The following is an 18,727-nucleotide window of genomic DNA, read 5'->3' as shown; positions in this document are numbered from 1 at the left end:
CTTGCATGTTAATTGATTCCAATTCGACAGAGGAGGTTTCGATTTTGATCACTTTGATAATCAACATAGTGTAAAACTGACTAGAAATAGAATTCGGTTTCATTATGCGGTTTAGGTGTTTACTGAATTTTCACAGTTCGTCATGCATTCAAATTTGATTAGAATTACGAAAGATTAGTTCATCAATATTGAATAGGTTGATTGTTCTAGAAATAGTCCTTTGAACAAGTTAGGAAAATTCCCGTGAATTAAAATTAAGTCTGACGTCTTAGATCGACTGCTTGTTACATGAATTGTCTAGTAGCTACGTGAGTCCTTGATCGAACTTTTCTCATATTTGAATTAATCCAAATTGCTGCTGTGTTTTAATTAATCTTATTTTATTTGAAATTTTAATTATTAGTTTAAAATCTGAATTATTTTTATTTATTGGTCTAGATTAAGTAGGAATAAATATATTTTGGTATTCATATTTATACATTCCCTATGGGTTCGACATTTGAATTTTATTCACTATCTATAATTTGACTTGGTACGCTTGCCAGTTGATTTTTAATCGTATTGATTTAGCCGGTCAGCAGCCCATGCTATAAATAAGTTATTTCAGTACAGAAATTAAAAAAATTCAAGCTCATAATTTTCGAAACTTAGAGAGCAGTCTCCCTAGGGTTGGCCGAAAATTCTGTCTTCGAAAATTGCAGACTCTTTGTATAAACTTCTGATAGACTTTCTAGTGCAGTCTATCATAGAAATTAAATTTATGTTCGTGGACCTGATTCAGGAGTTGATCCAGTCATCAGTTCCTGGGATTTACAAGAAGAGCATATTTATTTGTTGGAGTCCATAACCTCAAGTTGAGACTTGAGAGGTAAAATTAAATTTTGTTTTATTTTACTTATTTATTTTAATCGTACGGATTTGATACCCACGATCTGGAATCATTTCAGATCAAAAAATAAAAATTTTAAACTTCCGCTGCCATGGGTATCAGATCTGACAGATCCGAGAACGTGTTCCAACAATATTTTCTGTAAAGGAGTTTTGTATCACCATGTTTCATTTTTAAAATTTTTTTTGCTTTGTCTTCATTTTTTTAACATCCAGTTGTTCAAGCAGAGGAGGAGTCTTGGCTTTTTACCTTTGATTTGGGTTCAAAGTTAAAGATTTTGTGATATAGTTGGGATTACTGCTTGATTTTGAAGGTAGATTTACAATTGGAGTTAATTGACATTATTTTTGTACTTTTATGGTGTTATGGCGTAAATTTTCGATTTGCTCTCTGTTTTCATTAGAGTTAAGTAGTTCTTTTTTGTTTTTTTTAAACATCCCTCTGGACGTGGGATTCAATTTTTTCTAACTAAATGCATAAACTTTGCTTTTTGTGTCTCCAGACGTGGAACCCAACTTATCATCTTTGGAATTATTGTGATTTGATTTCTCAACTCTCTCTTGCTTTTTAATTGGAACAGTGGCGAAAAATTTAAATCCCCTGGTACTCGGTTGTTCTCCATTTTGTTGCTGTCATGTTCATTTTCTCCGATTGTTTCATTTCATTTCATCTTCTTCTATGCTTCTGGTACTTTTCAAATTAATTTATGCTTTACAGTTTCAACAAAAAAAATCTTGTTCAAGTCTTGTTGTGTATTTCGTGCTTCTAACATCACATGCATATTATAATTTCTATTGATTAATTTAGTGTCAAATGTTGATAAAATATTTAGAAGTTTTCATAAAATTATTAGTGTGCACTAGTGATTGGCTAAGAGCGGAGGAGTTTTCGTTTTGGAAAGATCCAACGGATGTTGACCTTGAACTATATAATGAGATTGAAGAAATTGAAAAGAGTAATCGTTTTTTATTTAATTAAGTTTAAATTTATCTAATATTTATCTTTGTTAATCTAACATGCATAATAATTTATTTTTTCAGCTGCACATACCACTCAAGACCGTGCCAAAACTTCATCTTCTCCATCCACTTTGGTCTAACTTAAAGAGTAAGACTATATCTATGTTTATTTATTTCAATTCTAATATTTGTAAATAAATTTAGTTTTTAATTTTCCAGGTCCTTTGAGAAATCGGAGTTTCAAAAAAATTACAGTTATTAAGAATATATTTATGTTTACTTATTTAAATTATAATATTTGTAACTAAATTTGTTTTTAAATTTTTTAGGTCCTTTGAGAGGTTGGATTTCTAAAAAAATAAAATAACAGTTAGTAAGAATGTATTTATGTTTACTTATTAAATTCTAATATTTGTAACTAAATTTTGTTTCAAACTTATGCAGGTCTCAAATCTTTTGAGATGTTGGAGTTTAAAAAAAAATATGCAGGAGATGACATTATTTTTTGCAATTAACCTAAATCCTTTTAGATCCACTTGTGAAATATTTGACGTGACACTTTTGTTTTTGAATACTTCTGCTTATCTGGTAGATTTTCTGCTTGTTAGATGACTCTTTTGAAACTTAGATTTATAAAACTCTATTATTATTATTATTATTATTATTATTATTATTATTATTATTCATTTCAACTGATTTTGAGGTTGATTCTTTGACTTGAATGGACACTCTGAAATTCGAAATGTTTGCTCAAATTCATTTGGATAAATCATGTTATTTGTGGATGCCAAGTAAAATTTAAGGGTATGAGTTGAGTTTGCCTTTGGTTATGGTTTTATTATTAGCTATAAGATGCAAATCTCTTGGATAAATCAACTGATTTCTGGGTTTTCTATAAGATGCAAATCCCTTGTGTGTGCGACCCCAGTGAAAATGACATGAAGTTGTAATCACAGTTCTGCCAAGTATATCGGTGAAGTTACTATTCCTAACATTATCAAGATTCTTACAAAACTGGGCCATGGGAAGTTATTTGTGGGGACCTCGGGTTGCTAATCTCATCTTAGGGCAATTAATGATTAATAAAACAATTAATCAATCAATTAGAAGTAATAAAACCAAAGGCTAAATTTTTTTTTTTTTTAAAACATCGCCTCGCTCGATCGGATGAACTCGTCCGATCGAGCGAGCTCAACATGCTCAAGTTTCTGCCTTTGAAAAATTACAGGCCGCGCTCAATCGCACGTACTCACGCGATCGAGCGGGCTCCCTGCTTCAAAAATACTGCCGAATCAATTTGCTGTCAAAACTTGGAACCATGGCATGATTCTTCAAATAAAATCAAGTCTAGACATGATATAAAATCTGGGAACATACATACATTCATATACTAAGTCCCTAGCATCAAATCATGCATTTATTACATCAATGAATAGCCCAAAAAGCATGAAACTACAAGTTATTCAACATAGCATAAACAAACTTCAAGTCTCAAGTTTCTTGCTAAATTTGATGCTATCTATATACCATTCTTCAGCTTAAACCCGAGTTCACACGTGCTAAATCTCACTCCCGAGCTATCAACGTCATCTCAGACTAACTCCTGCCCCATCTGTTGCAATGCACACATACAAAACAAAGCAACAGCCGGATAAACTCCGATGAGAAATCATCTCAGTATAAGCAACATATAAAGCGTTAAATAAATCATAATGACTCCATTCAACCAACTCAACAAATAGAGTAAATAACGCTTCTTTTGATCGATTGGGAATTGATTCATACTTCTTCGTTGCCATCAAGATTCATAAATAATCTTGACATGGATATCCATCTATCGTAGCCATTGTGGGCTAGAAAATAAGGTTAACAGCAACCTTGGCATAGAATCAATTCAGTATAACATCATATTGACTCAAATTCAAAGATCCACTACCTGGGATGGATTGACAACATCAAAATCAAATCAAAACATAAACACGTATGTGGTTTTTGCGGGAAAACTAAAAAATAATCGATCTTGAGTTTCAAAATCCCTGACTCGCGATGTCGTCATTATAACTTCGTATTTCTTCTGTTTAGAACTCTTCAAATCTGAAACATAGCATCAAAACATGCATATCAATCTTCATTCTATTCAATCATTTCAAAATCTATTCAAAACCATCAATATCTGTTCAATACAATTCATTTCAAACCTCACTTCATCTTCTTTGGTTTGAATTCGGAGTCTTGAGTCGTTAGCCATCAAAAGTAGTCTGAAACTGAGAAATAAATTGCTATATCATCAATAACATCTAGACGAATATCTTATCTCAGTTATAGGCTATCAAAACGGTCCAAAAACACGAATCGATGGCGTAGCGATTAAAAATTGGTAACCGATGAAATATCGAATTCATTTTCAACTTCAATACAACTCATACTTGTATTCAAATCAGTAACACATCATTCTAATCCTCAAAACAGCAGCTAAGTATATCAAATACAAGCTGGACATCATAACAAGTTCATTCCTTAATTCATTTTCAATCCGGCTTCGATATCGAACGGCATACGAACTCAAGAACACAAACATAAACTCATAATCTGATCTCTGCAATATTTCGATCTTCAAAGTATGCCAAAATAATCAGAAACTTACATTAGATCGAATCCCTCGTCGCAAGGATTCCAGAACTCTTTTCGGAATCGAAATCGGACGATCGGATCAAAAGTTACGGCCATTTGAAAATCAAAAATCAAAAGTGAACAAAGGTCTCGGCTTCCTCTGTTCTTCAATTCTGAATGAAATAGCTGAATTACACGCATACATGCTGACAAATCTAATAAAATCGGATATGTATTGCATAAATTGCAATTTAGTTCTCGAAACTTCATAAATTGCAATTCATTCCTCAGCCTTCTTTTTAATTCAATTTCAATCCTAAATAACTTAAGAATATTAGAATTTAAATCGAAACTCTAAATATTCTCAAATTAAATATACTTGGATTAAAATTAAATAAATTCGGATTAATTAAATAATCCCGGCCTTTTGCATTTTAGCCCTTCAAACTTCGATATTTTCAAATCAATCCCTGATCGGGTTGTATCTTCAAAATTAATCTTTTTTAATTCCCAAAACATGGAATTTAATCTTAAATTCCATAAATATTCAAATCAAATATTTATTCTTTTAATTTAAGAATTCTCGAAATTTAATTCTCAAAATCTGTAAATTCTCAAATTAAATATTTTCGACTCGAAAATTAAATCTATCATTTTCATCACTTCTCAAATCAATATTAGCCCATAATATAGAATTTAATTTTCAAATCCCATGATTAATAATTAAATATTTTCGGGCTTTACATTATTCAAGTTTTGTTTTCAATATATCAAGATGCATGTTATTCTGTGAACTTGTATGGGTAATTGAGTCAGAAATAGATGCAAATGGCAGAACATTAAATAAGTTTGTTTCATTTGATTGGGTAGTCTAATAAACGTGCTTTCTTTGTTTGGAGATGGTCTGGAGAATGATGGTCTGGAGAATGATGGTTACATATTTAAAGCTTTCCATGTACAGATGTTTTGGAGAATGATAATTGTTCAGTTATTGTAATTACAACATCGCTCTTATAAAATTTATTTGTTTGTTTTTATGGTCATCAGTTTCATTTCGTTGTGATTTTTTATGCGAGTAACAAGAATTTTTGTTTTTTTGTTATATAATTTCGGTATAGACGGTATTATACAAATACCTTACAAAAATTTCGGTATACCGAATTTTTTCGGTAAAAACAACATGGAAATTATGTCGTACCGAATTTTCGATATACCGAAGTTAGTAGGAATGGAAGGGATTTCAATCATAAGGTTGGGGCATTTACGCAAATTCAAAGTGTCAACTTGAAAAACAAAAATCCTGTTTCTTCATCAACAGTTGAATATGAGGCGGCACCGATTAATTTGAACGTAAAAAGAAAGAATCCAGAACAGCAAAAGCCGTGTACACAACCATTGCCAAAGAACCAAAGACGATGTTGGTCTCCGAAGTTGCATAAGCAGTTCGTTGATGCTTTGCAGCAGCTTGGTGGCATAGAGAGTATGGAAAATAATCCTTTCCACTAAATTATTTATTTGTTTGTTTGTTATGCCATTTTTTTTAATATGAAATTTAATTTGAGTTTTATTTATGATATGTTTTAAACAAAAATTCTTGCGATATTGAAGCATTTTTTTTCAATTTCAAGGCACAAAGATTGTGTTTTAATGAATAATGCTTGTTTTTTTAGAAGGGGAACTAAGTATTGTATGAATTAAAAGGGATTTTGAATTTTGAACTATTTTTAGAAATTTTAAATATAGTTTTCGTTCCTCTATAAAGAATTAAATATTTACCGTAATTTCCTTGTTTTTTTAAAAAAATTGAATTAAATAGGTGTTGAAAGAACATGTCGTGCACATGCCTTTTAAATTGTTTCCTTATTGCATTCAATTCCTATCTTTAGAGTTTTGCCTTTCTTAGACAATTTTTAAAGTTGGTAATCTTTATTATTTCTGATTCGAAATATTTGATTTTTGATGATATAATGTGTCTATACTTTGTAGGTTCTTATTTATGAAAACATATTAAAGCTATTTAAAGAGATGCATGGACCGATCAGAAGAGAGGAGTTAAGAGAGAACGAGAGAAAAGAGTGAAACGTAGAGAGCAAAATACATAGAGAATTACTGAAAAAATTATGAAGCATTGAAGATCGATCATTGAAGAATTTCTGAAAAAATACTACTGCTACGTTGTGTTGCCGAGTAGTGTTGGAAACATTGAAGAACACACGAGTGAAGTGTTGTTCAGAAAGTGTTTCTTTGGTTTTCGTTTTTCGGTTTAGAACTTCCTATTGGTTTATTATTCTAGTTCTTACTAGTTTTTAGGAATTCATTTATTTTCTCAACTTGTTGAGAAAAGTAGTATTTCATAAAACAATCGCTAGTTGGTTTTTGTAAACTGATTTGATTTTCTAGTGATTATTTCGCCATAAGGCATCGCACAAGTATTTTATACTTGTGAATAAATATCTGTGTGTTATTTACTATTATTTAATTATTCTGTTGCATAGTGTTTTCTTGAAGTGTTGACAACACTGAAAGATAAGACAAACTCTCACACTCGAAAAGTTATTTCTGGTATTTCTGTGATTTCAGACTGTCCAAACCTTACAAGTGGCATCAGAGACATTCACTTGACGATACTAAGTGTGATTCTGTTTTTTGTGTTTGACAGGACATCACAATGGAGATACCTTATTCAGGAACTGCTCAACTTCCTCCAATCTTGGATGGATCCAATTATTCTATCTGGAAAGTCAGGATGCGTGTCTACATCAAATCGATTGATGAAAAGACATGGCAACGTGTGCTACAAGGCTGGAATCCACCAAGGAGAACTGATGGAGAAGGATATTTTCTCCTCAAACCAGAAACGGACTGGAATGCCGATGAAACTGCTGCATCAAATATGAACAACAAATCCCTTAATGCCATATTTACTTCTCTTGATTCTAATATATTTTCACTGGTCACTAACTGTGTATGTGCTAAACAGGCTTGGGAAAAACTTCAAATGCACTGTGAAGGATTCGATAGTGTGCGTCGAACCAAAATAAGGATTCTCACTACTTGGTTTGAAAATCTGAGAATGGAAGAAAGTGAGATGATTGATAATTATGAACGCCGCTTGAGGAAGATCGAGAATGAGGCAATTGATCTTGGTTATGCTATTTCAAATGAACGACTTGTGAGAAAAGTTTTGAGATCATTGCCTGAAAGATTTCAAATGAAGATTTGTGCAATTGATGAATCAAAAGACACATCAATTCTGGGATTGGATGAATTGATGAGTTCACTACGAACATATGAGTTGGAGATGAATGTGGGGAAAAAGGACAAAGGTAAGTCTATTGAACTTCAAGTTTCTAACGACTCATATCATGATTTTGTTGATTTGACACAAGGAGTAAACGAGTCTGATCTAGGAGATGATTTCATTTCCTTTCTTACCAAACAATTTGGTACCTATTTGAAGAGGATGAGAGATTCAAAGAAACCTGGTCAGAAGCCCAAAGTTTTGAATGCTCCTGTTGTTGGAAAACCCTTGAGAATCTGTGGACCAGAACAAGGAGAAGAAGAGACTCACAATGCACTGTCAGTTCTGGTACAGAAGAAAAATAGTGTTGTCACAGGTGTCACAACACTTGGACACAACACTGACCAAAAGTTATTCTATCTGAATGCTTCTGTTTCTGGAGACTCAAATCAGGAAGCTGGTGAAGTAGAACTTTCTTGGGATAATGCTCAGAAGATGTATGAAGAATTGTATAATGATTGGATAGTAAGGAACAAGTCAAATTCTGCTTTAACAAAGGAGAACAGTGAACTGAAAGCTTCAGTGGCTAGACTTGAAGTTGTTTTGAGCAAGAAGGATTTAGAACTAGGCAAGGTCAAAGAAGAGCTTGGAAGAGCCAATGCAACTCTTACAAAGTTTAGTTCAAGCAAGAACAAGCTGGATTCAATTCTGATGATGGGAAAAGATGATAGAGCTGGTCAAGGTTTTCATAATAGCAAGTTTGAAGTTGGGGAGTCGTCACAAACTATTTTTGTCAAAGAGAACAGTAACTCTGCTAGTGCTCCAATTGCAATTCCAAAGGAAAAACCAATTCCATTGAAGGCACAAGCTCCTGTTCAGAGGAAAAAGCAAAGGAAGCATAGGTTTGTTTGTCATTACTGTCACAAGAAAAGTCACATCAAGCCTTACTATTTCAAACTCAGGTATGAATATATGTACTGGAATTCCAGGCAAGTGTTGCCATCAGTGTTGCCAACACTGAACCAGAACACTGCCAGGAGGAAAAATATTGAGAAAAAGATTTGGGTACCAAAAGCTAAATCCAGTTGTAATGTTGTTTATACTTTCTTGAAAACTAATGTTGCAGGTCATTGGTACTTCGACAGTGGCAGTTCACGCCACATGACAAGATTGAAGAAGTATCTTTCTGACTATGTTGAACAAGATACAGAAAAAGTGACATATGGAGGAGGAGCCAATGGAAATATTGTTGGAAAAGGCACCTTGAATGTAGAAGGACTACCTAAGCTTCACAACGTTCTACATGTTGAAGGATTAAATGCTAATATTATTAGCATTAGTCAACTTTGTGATGATGATCTTTATGTTAAATTTGATAAGAATTTGTGTCAAGTATTTGATAAAAGTAATTCTTGTGTTTTGACAGGGTCTAGATCATCGGACAACTGTTATCAACTTGGAGAGAAAATTGCTTGCAAATTCACCAAGGTTGATGATTTGAACTTATGACATCAAAAGTTAGGACATGCTAACTTTAAAGCACTGAAGAAACTGAGCAAGTATGAAGCTGTACATGGAATTCCAAATCTAGCTTTTGGAGTTCCATATGTGTGTGGAGACTGTCAAAAAGGTAAGCAAACTCGTGTGTCACATCCAGTGTTACAACACTATGGGACAACACGATGTCTTGAACTTATACACATGGACTTAATGGGACCTATAGAGGTTGAAAGCTGTGGAGGTAAGAGGTATTCATTTGTGTGTGTTGATGACTTTTCAAGGTACTCATGGGTAAGTTTTTTAAGAGAAAAGTCTGAGACTTTTGATGCTTTCAAAATAAAAAATATTACTAACTTGTTTTCTTTGAAGGTTATCAGGATTCGAACTGACCATGGTAAGGAATTTGAAAACTCATTGTTTGATAAATTCTGTGAAAAAGAAGGTATATCAGTTGAATATTCAGCACCTAAGACACCTTAGCAGAATGGGATTGCCGAAAGAAAAAACAGAACCCTCCAAGAGATGGCAAGGGTTATGTTAAGCTCAAAAAATATTGCAAAAAGATTTTGGGCTGAGGCTTTAAATACTGCATGTCACATATCCAATAGGGTGTATTTAAGGAAAGGTTCTACTATGACTTCCTATGAAATTCTCATGGGAAAGAGGTCTAACTTTAAATATTTTCATGTTTTTGGATGCATATGTTATGTTTTGAATGACAGGATGCAGTTAGCCAAGTTTGATTCAAAAAGCGATAAGTGTTTATTTATTGGATATGCATTGAATAGTCGAGCTTATCGTGTGTTTAACTTGAGAACTAGAACTATCATTGAATCTATTAACGTGGTATTTGATGATTATGCAGATCTAAAAGGGAAAACAATTGAAGACAATATTGATTATTTGCTAGATACAGTCACTTCCCAGACTGATTCCAGTGTTGTCACTAGTGTTGTCCCACCTGAAAAATCACCCAGCATAACACTGAGTCCAACACTGAATATGAATGAACAGAGTACAGAAGATCAGGATGATTTTGAAGATGAAATACAAGATGCTGGACATGATTTACCAAGCAAAATTCAGAAAAACCATCATACTTCACAAATCATAGGAGATGCACAAGGGAGGATGCAAACCCAAAGAAAGAAAAAATTTGATTATCGAAAGATGAGTGGGTTAGTGTGCATGACTTCCGCATACTCTCAGGTAAGATATTCTTGCTTTGTGTCTAATATTGAACCAAAAAATGTTTTTGAGGCGTTAAAAGATGAGTTTTAGGTCAATGCTATGCATGATGAACTTGAACAATTTGTTAGGAATGATGTGGGGATCTTAGTTTCTCCACCTGATCATAGTAATATCATTGGAATAAAGTGGATTTTTAATAATAAAATTGATGAATCAGGAAATATTGTAAGGAACAAAGCTAGGTTGGTAGCTCAAGGGTATACATAAGTTGAAAGGGGTGGACTTTGATGAAACCTTCGCACCTGTAGCCCGTATAGAATCTGTTAGATTTTTGTTAGCCATTGCATGTCATATGAAAATGAAACTTTTTCAAATGGATGTCAAAAGTGCATTTTTGAATGGAATTTTGAGTGAAGAAGTTTATGTAAAGGGATTCGAAGATCCACATCATCTTGATCATGTTTATAAGTTGAAGAAGGCCTTATATGGATTGAAACAAGCACCTCATGCTTGGTATGGGAGGCTCACAGAGTATTTGCTTGACATTGTATTCAAAAGAGGTAAGGTAGACAACATTTTTTGTTCAAAAAGTACAAGGTAACATTCTTATCTGTCAAATCTATGTTGATGACATAATCTTCTGTGCTTCATCTCAAAAACTTGTGAATGATTTTGTTGAAAGCATGACTGCTACCTTTGAAATGAGCATGGTAGGTGAGTTGAATTACTTTCTAGGATTACAAGTTAAACAGATGAGTGATGGAATCTTTTTGTGTCAAAGCAAATATGCTAAGAATTTGGTGAAGAAGTTTTGTACTGATCATGTTAAACATATGAAAACATCAATGGGAACTAATGAAAAAGTGTGCAAAGACAGTGTTGCTGACAGTGTTGACAACACTTTGTACAGAAGTATAATTGGAAGTCTGCTATATTTGAGTGCAAGTCGACCTGATATTACGTTCAGTGTGTGTTTGTGTGCCCGATATCAATCTGATCCTAAAGTCACACATATGAAAGCTGTAAAAAGAATTTTGAAGTATGTTGCAGGCACTTTAGACTTGGGTCTATGGTACACTAAGGAAACCAATCCTAATTTGGTAGGCTTTAGTGATGCTGATTGGGCAGGAGATGTTGATGAAAGAAAAAGCACAACGGGAAGTTGTTTTTATTTGGGTAACAACTTGGTTTCATGGTATAGTAGGAAGCAAAATTACGTGTCACTTTCCACTGCTGAATCCGAATATGTGGCAGTTGGATGGATGAATCAAATGCTATAAGACTATGGTCTTAAAAGTGAAACTCCAATTGTGTACTGTGATAACTCAAGTGCTATAGATATATCAAAAAACCCAGTACAACACTCTCGAACTAAACACATTGCCATAAGACATCACTTCATTCGAGATTTAGTTGAGAAGGACATGATCCATATGGAGTTTGTTGGGACCAATAACCAACTGACCGATATTTTTACAAAAGCATTAGACTTTGAAAGATTCTCCAGTCTTAGAAAATCTCTCAACATGTGTTCTTTATAAGCACTCACGGTTGCTGTCCTTAAGTGTTGCCAACACTGACGGACAACACCAAACATGCATGTGCATTTTTAGGACTTTAGGCATACTGCATATTCATAATGTTCTATGTTTTGTACTGGTTGATAATACTGACTGACACTTTGTAGTTCTTCTGCCAAAGTTATTTTCAGATCACACTTGCCATGAAAATATGCTTTAAACCACGAATTAGTCGAGGGATGTTCGTGTACTTCATGATCTTGTCCCAGGTGAAAAGTGGTTTTGAAAATTAAAAAGCATGGTTTGATAAAATTTCAGTAACCAATGTCTTGAAAATCAAACTAAAATCGGAAGAAAATTGGAAAAAGCTACCTAAAAGAGTCCAATGAAGACCATTCTTTTAGTGTGTAGGCTACCACTTCTGAACTAAGTTTAAAAAGGAAGAAAAACATGGCTCTGGAAGTGTAAAAAAAAATTCAAAAATATTTTGAAGACTGCAGTGTTGTTAGGAAGTGTTGCCAATACTGGTGCTTAACACGTACTGCACACACTTTGCATGCATTATATTGTTGATCTAATATCATTACATTCTGTTTTAGACATAAATTAGGTCACACATTTTGCATTTTACAGTGTTCATGTCGTGCTCAGGGTTAAAAGTTCAAAGACAAACAAAATTGGAAAAATTGCCAACTTGCTGAAAATTGAATAGTATGTGATAGAACATGTTTCAGTGGAGTTAAACTCGATGTGGAGTTATTTATAGGGAATATTGATATATTTTTAAGTGAGAGATTTCAGGGTATCCTTAATTAATCAAATTTAATTTCCTTAATTAAGAGTTTTTTTTTTACCCGTTGAGGATTGTTAACGTTAGGGGGAGATTTCAAGTCAGATATGATAGGGATTTTTTTTTACCGTTTGAACCCCTTATCCCTATATATTTCTAGCACTGTAGAAATTGATCTTATCGTCTTCAACCTTTTCTAACTCTCTATGCAAAAAAAATTCTCTGAAACCCTTCCTTTCTAATTTTTGGATAATGGCAGGCAAAGCTTTTGATTCGCATGATATACGATCTGAGATGGGACATCAAGAGGAAGACAAGCCTTCGGAGGTCTCTTCTAAAAACCCTACCCTCGCAATTGTACCTTCTGTCATTCAACCTACATTGTTGGCAGAAATTGCACCAGGAGAACCCGAGAATGAAATCAACATTGAGAATCTTCCTGATTTTTCGGTGTTGAATCGTGTGTTCCCAACATAGCCAATAGCGAGGAGGTCTAAGCGTCAAGCGGGTTACAACCCCGATTTTACTACAAACAAGATATTTCGTGGAAAGGGAGAGTCTTCTCGTCCTATTGTAGAAGATCCAGATTTTTCCTCTGGAGATGAGTCTGCAGATCAAGATTTGAGGTGGTTGCTATACCAAAAACCTCTGTTGCTGAAAAAACCAAATCAAAGAATGATGAATCGTCTACTGATGGGAATTCTTCTGATGTGGCTCCTACTGAGAAAGAGCCATCTAGTGCTTCTGTTGATGATAATTCCAAGAAGACAACCACAGAGGCTCCAAATTCTACTTATGAAGAAATTTCACTGGCCACATTCATGGCGAATATTCGGAAGTCCAAGGCTAAACCAGTTGCATCTTCACAGGTTCCATCTGATGATGATGAACCCGATGCTGAAATGATGCAAGAGTATGAGGATAACCGGCCCCAGAAGTCTGATAGTTCATCTTCTTCAAGTTCTGAGGAAGAAGATTATGAGGATGCTGCTTCTGATGATTCTGAGAGTTCTGAGGAACAAGTTGCTGATGACAGTGTTGCCAACACTGAGTACAACACTACTGAGGAATCTGACACTGAGATTGATCCTGCTAAGGCATACAATCTTCAATTTTATTCAAAGGAATCTGCTGATGAATGGGAAGTTATGTCTGGTAAAGATTGTTGGGAAGAAAGAAATATTGATGAAGCATCCTTTGAAAAACAGAATTTGGTGACTTTCTTGAAATAGAAAAATTTATATTCTACTGTCACCACTGTCGGACCAATTTCAAGAAGATCTGTGTTAGAGTTTTACTGCAATCTGAATATAAGGACTAAAGATGAAGAATCGTTTAAGTTTGGAAGAGTGTACATCCGGGGAAAGGTGTATGATTTCACTCCTGCTCTGATCAATGAGCACTTCAAGACTTCTGATGTCGATGATGATGCAGTTACTGAGGATATTGATCAAATCACTAAGGTGATCACTGGAGGAATGGTTCAAAAGTTTTCACTGCATCCAGGCAGGTTGTCAGCTGCAAAACTTACTTCTTTATTTTCTGTGCTTCACAAAATTGCAACCAGGAATTGAACGCTATCTACCAATACAACAGTGGTTACTAGACCACAAGCCCTTGCGTTGTTTGCCATTGGAACTCAAGCTCCTTTGGACTTTGGAAATTTGGTGATTGAAAATATTATGTCTTTTAGAGAAGGTGGTTGGAAAGCAACTAAGTTTCTTTTTCCTTCGTTGATCTATGGGATGCTGGAATCTCAGGGATTCAAGAAAGAGGATGATGAAGAGTTGATTGGAGGAGATGGGCTTATCAAGATAGCACCTGGTTTGTTGAAGGGAAATAGGAAGATTGATCTACCATGGTGATAGGACTGTCGTCGAGCCACCAAACTTAAATTCCTACTCCCGAATAAAATGAATGTAATGGCGAGAAGGGTCAAATCCACATGGAATGGGTATTTATTTCTTTCAAGTGAATGTAACTAAAAGGGGGTTTTTGGTATGCAGTATAAAATAAAAAAAATAAGACTAATGCAAGAATTAACTAAATGAGATGAACAAATAATTAAATGAGAAATTCAAATATTTTACCAAACTCTGATTCAAGAAATTTCTGTATTTCAATTATATCACTGGTCATCGGCTAACAAATAATTTATTCATGCAGTTTCTAGCAATTAACCTTAAAATCATAGGGATAGCCACTAAGATTTTTATGTTCTCCTATTTTAATTGACCAAACCCAGCATCCAGTCAAAACTTATCAATAACCAACTGGGCACAATAGCTTTCCATATTGTTTAAAAATAGCTTTTCGATTTTTGAAAACAGTTAATCCTAAAATCTAACAATCGAGATAGCTGCAATTGTTAAATCTAGTTTCGTTGATTTATTTAGATTAAACATTCTGTGATAGCACAACACACCTAATCTATCGCTACTCAAGTACCAATCATTCATGACAATTACGGATCACTGAATTCATGGATAACAATAGAAAATCGTAAATCAAATTAATTTTTCAGATTAATTGACCCACAAATTTCCTGAAATAAATCATAAATTAACAAAGACTAGAAACAGACAAAAACATCAATTTAAATACATAACCTCACAGTGATAATCGAAATACCGGAAAATATCCTTGAATCAGAAATAAATAACTTAGCCAAGCATAGTTGGCTTCATAATTCTCTAGAAATATAAAAGATTAAACCTAGAAATTATGAAAAGAAAAAAAGAATTAGAAAATATTCACTGTCTTTTGCCGTGCAAACGTGCAGAACGCAGAAGCAGAGCAGAAAGCTGGGATTCCCTAAAACTAATGTGTAAAACTAAAAAAAAAGGGAAAAAATCCCAAAAATTCAAAAAGAGATAAAGTCTAACTAAAAAGATAATGTAGAGATATTGTTTTAAATTGAGAATCTCCAACTATCTTTATTTATCTAAAAATCTTCTCTTCAAAAATTCTTCCATAAATTAAATACCATATTTATAATTCCTAAAATATGATATTTTCTTCTCAAATTCTGAAATCTTCAACTCCCACAAAATAGTAACATCGTAGTAACTCAGCGCGCCCACGCCTTGCTTCAGCACCTCTTCTAGTTTTCACAATTTCTCAAAATTTCTCTTGGCAACTTCCAAATATGATAGAATTCAATTTTTTAGCCCAAATTTTCGCCAAGATCATCAAACTTCCTCCAACTACAAAACACGACAAAAATGCACCAATTAACATATGCAAAAGATAAAAACCCTATAAATATGATACTAAAAATATAAATATTATGAACTTATCAAAATCTCTCACACCTAAACCATGTTTGTCCTCAAGCATATAATAGTTCAATCCATCATCCCAACTTATCATCATCATTTCTCTTCCTCAACCAATCCCAAACAAATATTCATGCATCTCATGCATCAGAACAAACCAAAAGAAGAAATTCTCACACCAACATCATAGACAATCAACTCAATCAATTGTATCAAAATTAAAATGTATAAGGCCCAACAACTCCTTAAGGGATTCACTCATTGCACTCAACAAAAATGTTTTTGGTGTATATATATATATCAAAGAAAACTCTCATGTCAAAACATAGAAGATTTTTAACCATAAGCTTGCAAATATATCACGTCTTTCCCACCATATGAATGAATTAAAATGCACGATCAGAGGGCATATAGATGGTTGTAACGGGGCTAGGGGAAAGGTAGTATAAAAGGATAAAATGGCTAATAGAATTGAAATAATCATATAAAACCTTTCACAAACACCAATCCACCCAATTATTCATCTACAGTCCACGAAAATCTTGACATCCAATAAGATCATTCATCACTTTTCATTTTTTTTTCTTCTCTTTTCCTTTTGAATTTTTTTTTTCTTTCCTGTATTTTTTTCCTTCTTTTTTTTCATTTCTTTTCAGGAATATTTTTTTTTCCGGGAAGTTGAAATGTAGAAAATAGAATTATAAGACTTGGAGCATGAGTAACTAAATCACTTTTTCACAGCTTTTGATTCAAATAGTGTCCTATATGAAACATTTACATGATTTTTCAATTCAAGGTTCAAAAAATGGGATAATCAATAAAGAAAGGATGTTCATGGTTTGTAGTGTAGGTATCTTTCAAAGTAAATGATCAGGCTCAAAATTGGCTCACTAATGGTATATGCATAAAGGTAGGCTCAAAGCTGGGGCATATGAAAAAAATGGTTTTTTAACCTAGGGCCCTTAATTTTTGAACAATGCATTCAATCTATCAAAGGGGTTAATGAGAACATGTATAACAATGCAAGTTCTAGAAAAATCAACAATGCATGACAAACACACAATCAAGAAAACAGAGAATGATATAGTGATTGCTCCTTGGCTCAAATCTCACCACAAAAAATGGCTATGTGTTAGACCAATACATTTGTCCTTTCAACCAATTATCAAGAGCAACTACCCACAATGCAGCTAAGAAAATACAAAAAAGAAATTTTTTTTTCAGAAGGGATCAGTGTCAGAAGTATCCAGAATTCAAAAAGAGCAACAATAATCATGAACTAAATACCTCTTGGACAAGAACTCACAAAATTGAATAAATAAGAAAAAAAATATAAAAAACAGCAATAATCAACCACTTATAAGAATGACACAAAAAACTTAAACCCTCTCACACCTAAATCTGGCATTGTCCTCAATGACATAAAGAAATGCTCAAAGAAAATAAGAAAAAAAGTAAGGAAAAGTATAGAACTCCCCTAAAAATATTGAGCATCGACGAAAGTGCCATCTACTGCTGAGGTGGGGGAAACGGCGGATCAAAACCCATGTGTCGATAAAATGCCAGAAGATTTTTCTCCATCCTTGTGAATTGCTGCTGGAGATCAGAAATTTCCTCGATGAAGCGCCTGGTAGATGGTCGAGAACCGGATGGTGGTGTAGAATTCGGTGATGGTGGACGAATGTCCAATGGCTCGGGCGAGATATCGGGATCAAAATTGGTCTGGCTATACTTCGCTGTAGCAGGACCTGGTGGACAAAACGAGAAAACTCCCTGCACTTGTTTTATGAGTTTCATACTCTCTAAACAACGTAAATCCAAAGGATACATAGGACAAGCCACATGCAAATTATTATCATTCAAATCAAGTAATTTGGCATTAACAGCTAGTGCAGTAATCAAGGAGCCAAGAATAAAATGACGTTTATTTGCTACTACACTAGCAAATTGTAAAACCAACCAAGAACCCAAATTAACTTTTTTCTGGCCTTCCATGCACCAAAGGAAGAAAAGTTCAGATTTTGTTAGCACACCTGCAGAATCTTTTCGACCCAAAAAATTAAAAGCCAAGAACCTATGAATGTATTTCCAAGCTGGATCATAAAGGTACGAGTCCTTGGACTTACTTGGGTCATAATCTTTTTGGTTCGATGTAGCTCGATATACAAAAATGGGAGTAAATTTTTCATCATAGTCACAAGCATTAGTCAAATAATCATCAGTTTTAGCAAATTCTTTGGTAATAAAACCAAAGGTCAGATTAAATTCAGTGATTGATAATTTGAATGTGCGTCCCATCAAACGAAAACGAACTACTCCTGGGCTTGAGAGTGTAAAATTTTCAGGTTTGACAAATTCAAAAGTAGTATAAAACTCTCGAACCAACTCAATATATGCAGGACATGATATAGAGAAATATGACTCCCACCCAATGTTATGAATTAATTTGAACACTTTATCCTTAATATCTAAAGTTTCCAAGGTGGGTGACAAAAATATACTTACAGTGAATTATCTGTTTTTGACAAATTAATTTTTACCTATCATTTTCCATCTTTTAGTAAAAACTAAATTACCATTCAAATCAGATTCAGAAGGTGGTAAGACATTCATTCCCTTTCTCATTCTTGCCCTTTTATACGCAGGAGACGAACTAGATTCACCGACTCTCTTTTTTGTAGCACTAGACTCTCGACCCATGGTGCCAAAAATATTTTTTTAACAATTAATCCCAAGTTCCAAGCACAAT

The sequence above is a fragment of the Henckelia pumila genome, chromosome 4, assembly GCF_033568475.1.
Source record: "Henckelia pumila isolate YLH828 chromosome 4, ASM3356847v2, whole genome shotgun sequence".
Classification (NCBI taxonomy): Eukaryota; Viridiplantae; Streptophyta; class Magnoliopsida; order Lamiales; family Gesneriaceae; genus Henckelia; species Henckelia pumila.
Note: the sequence above shows the minus strand (reverse complement) of the source record.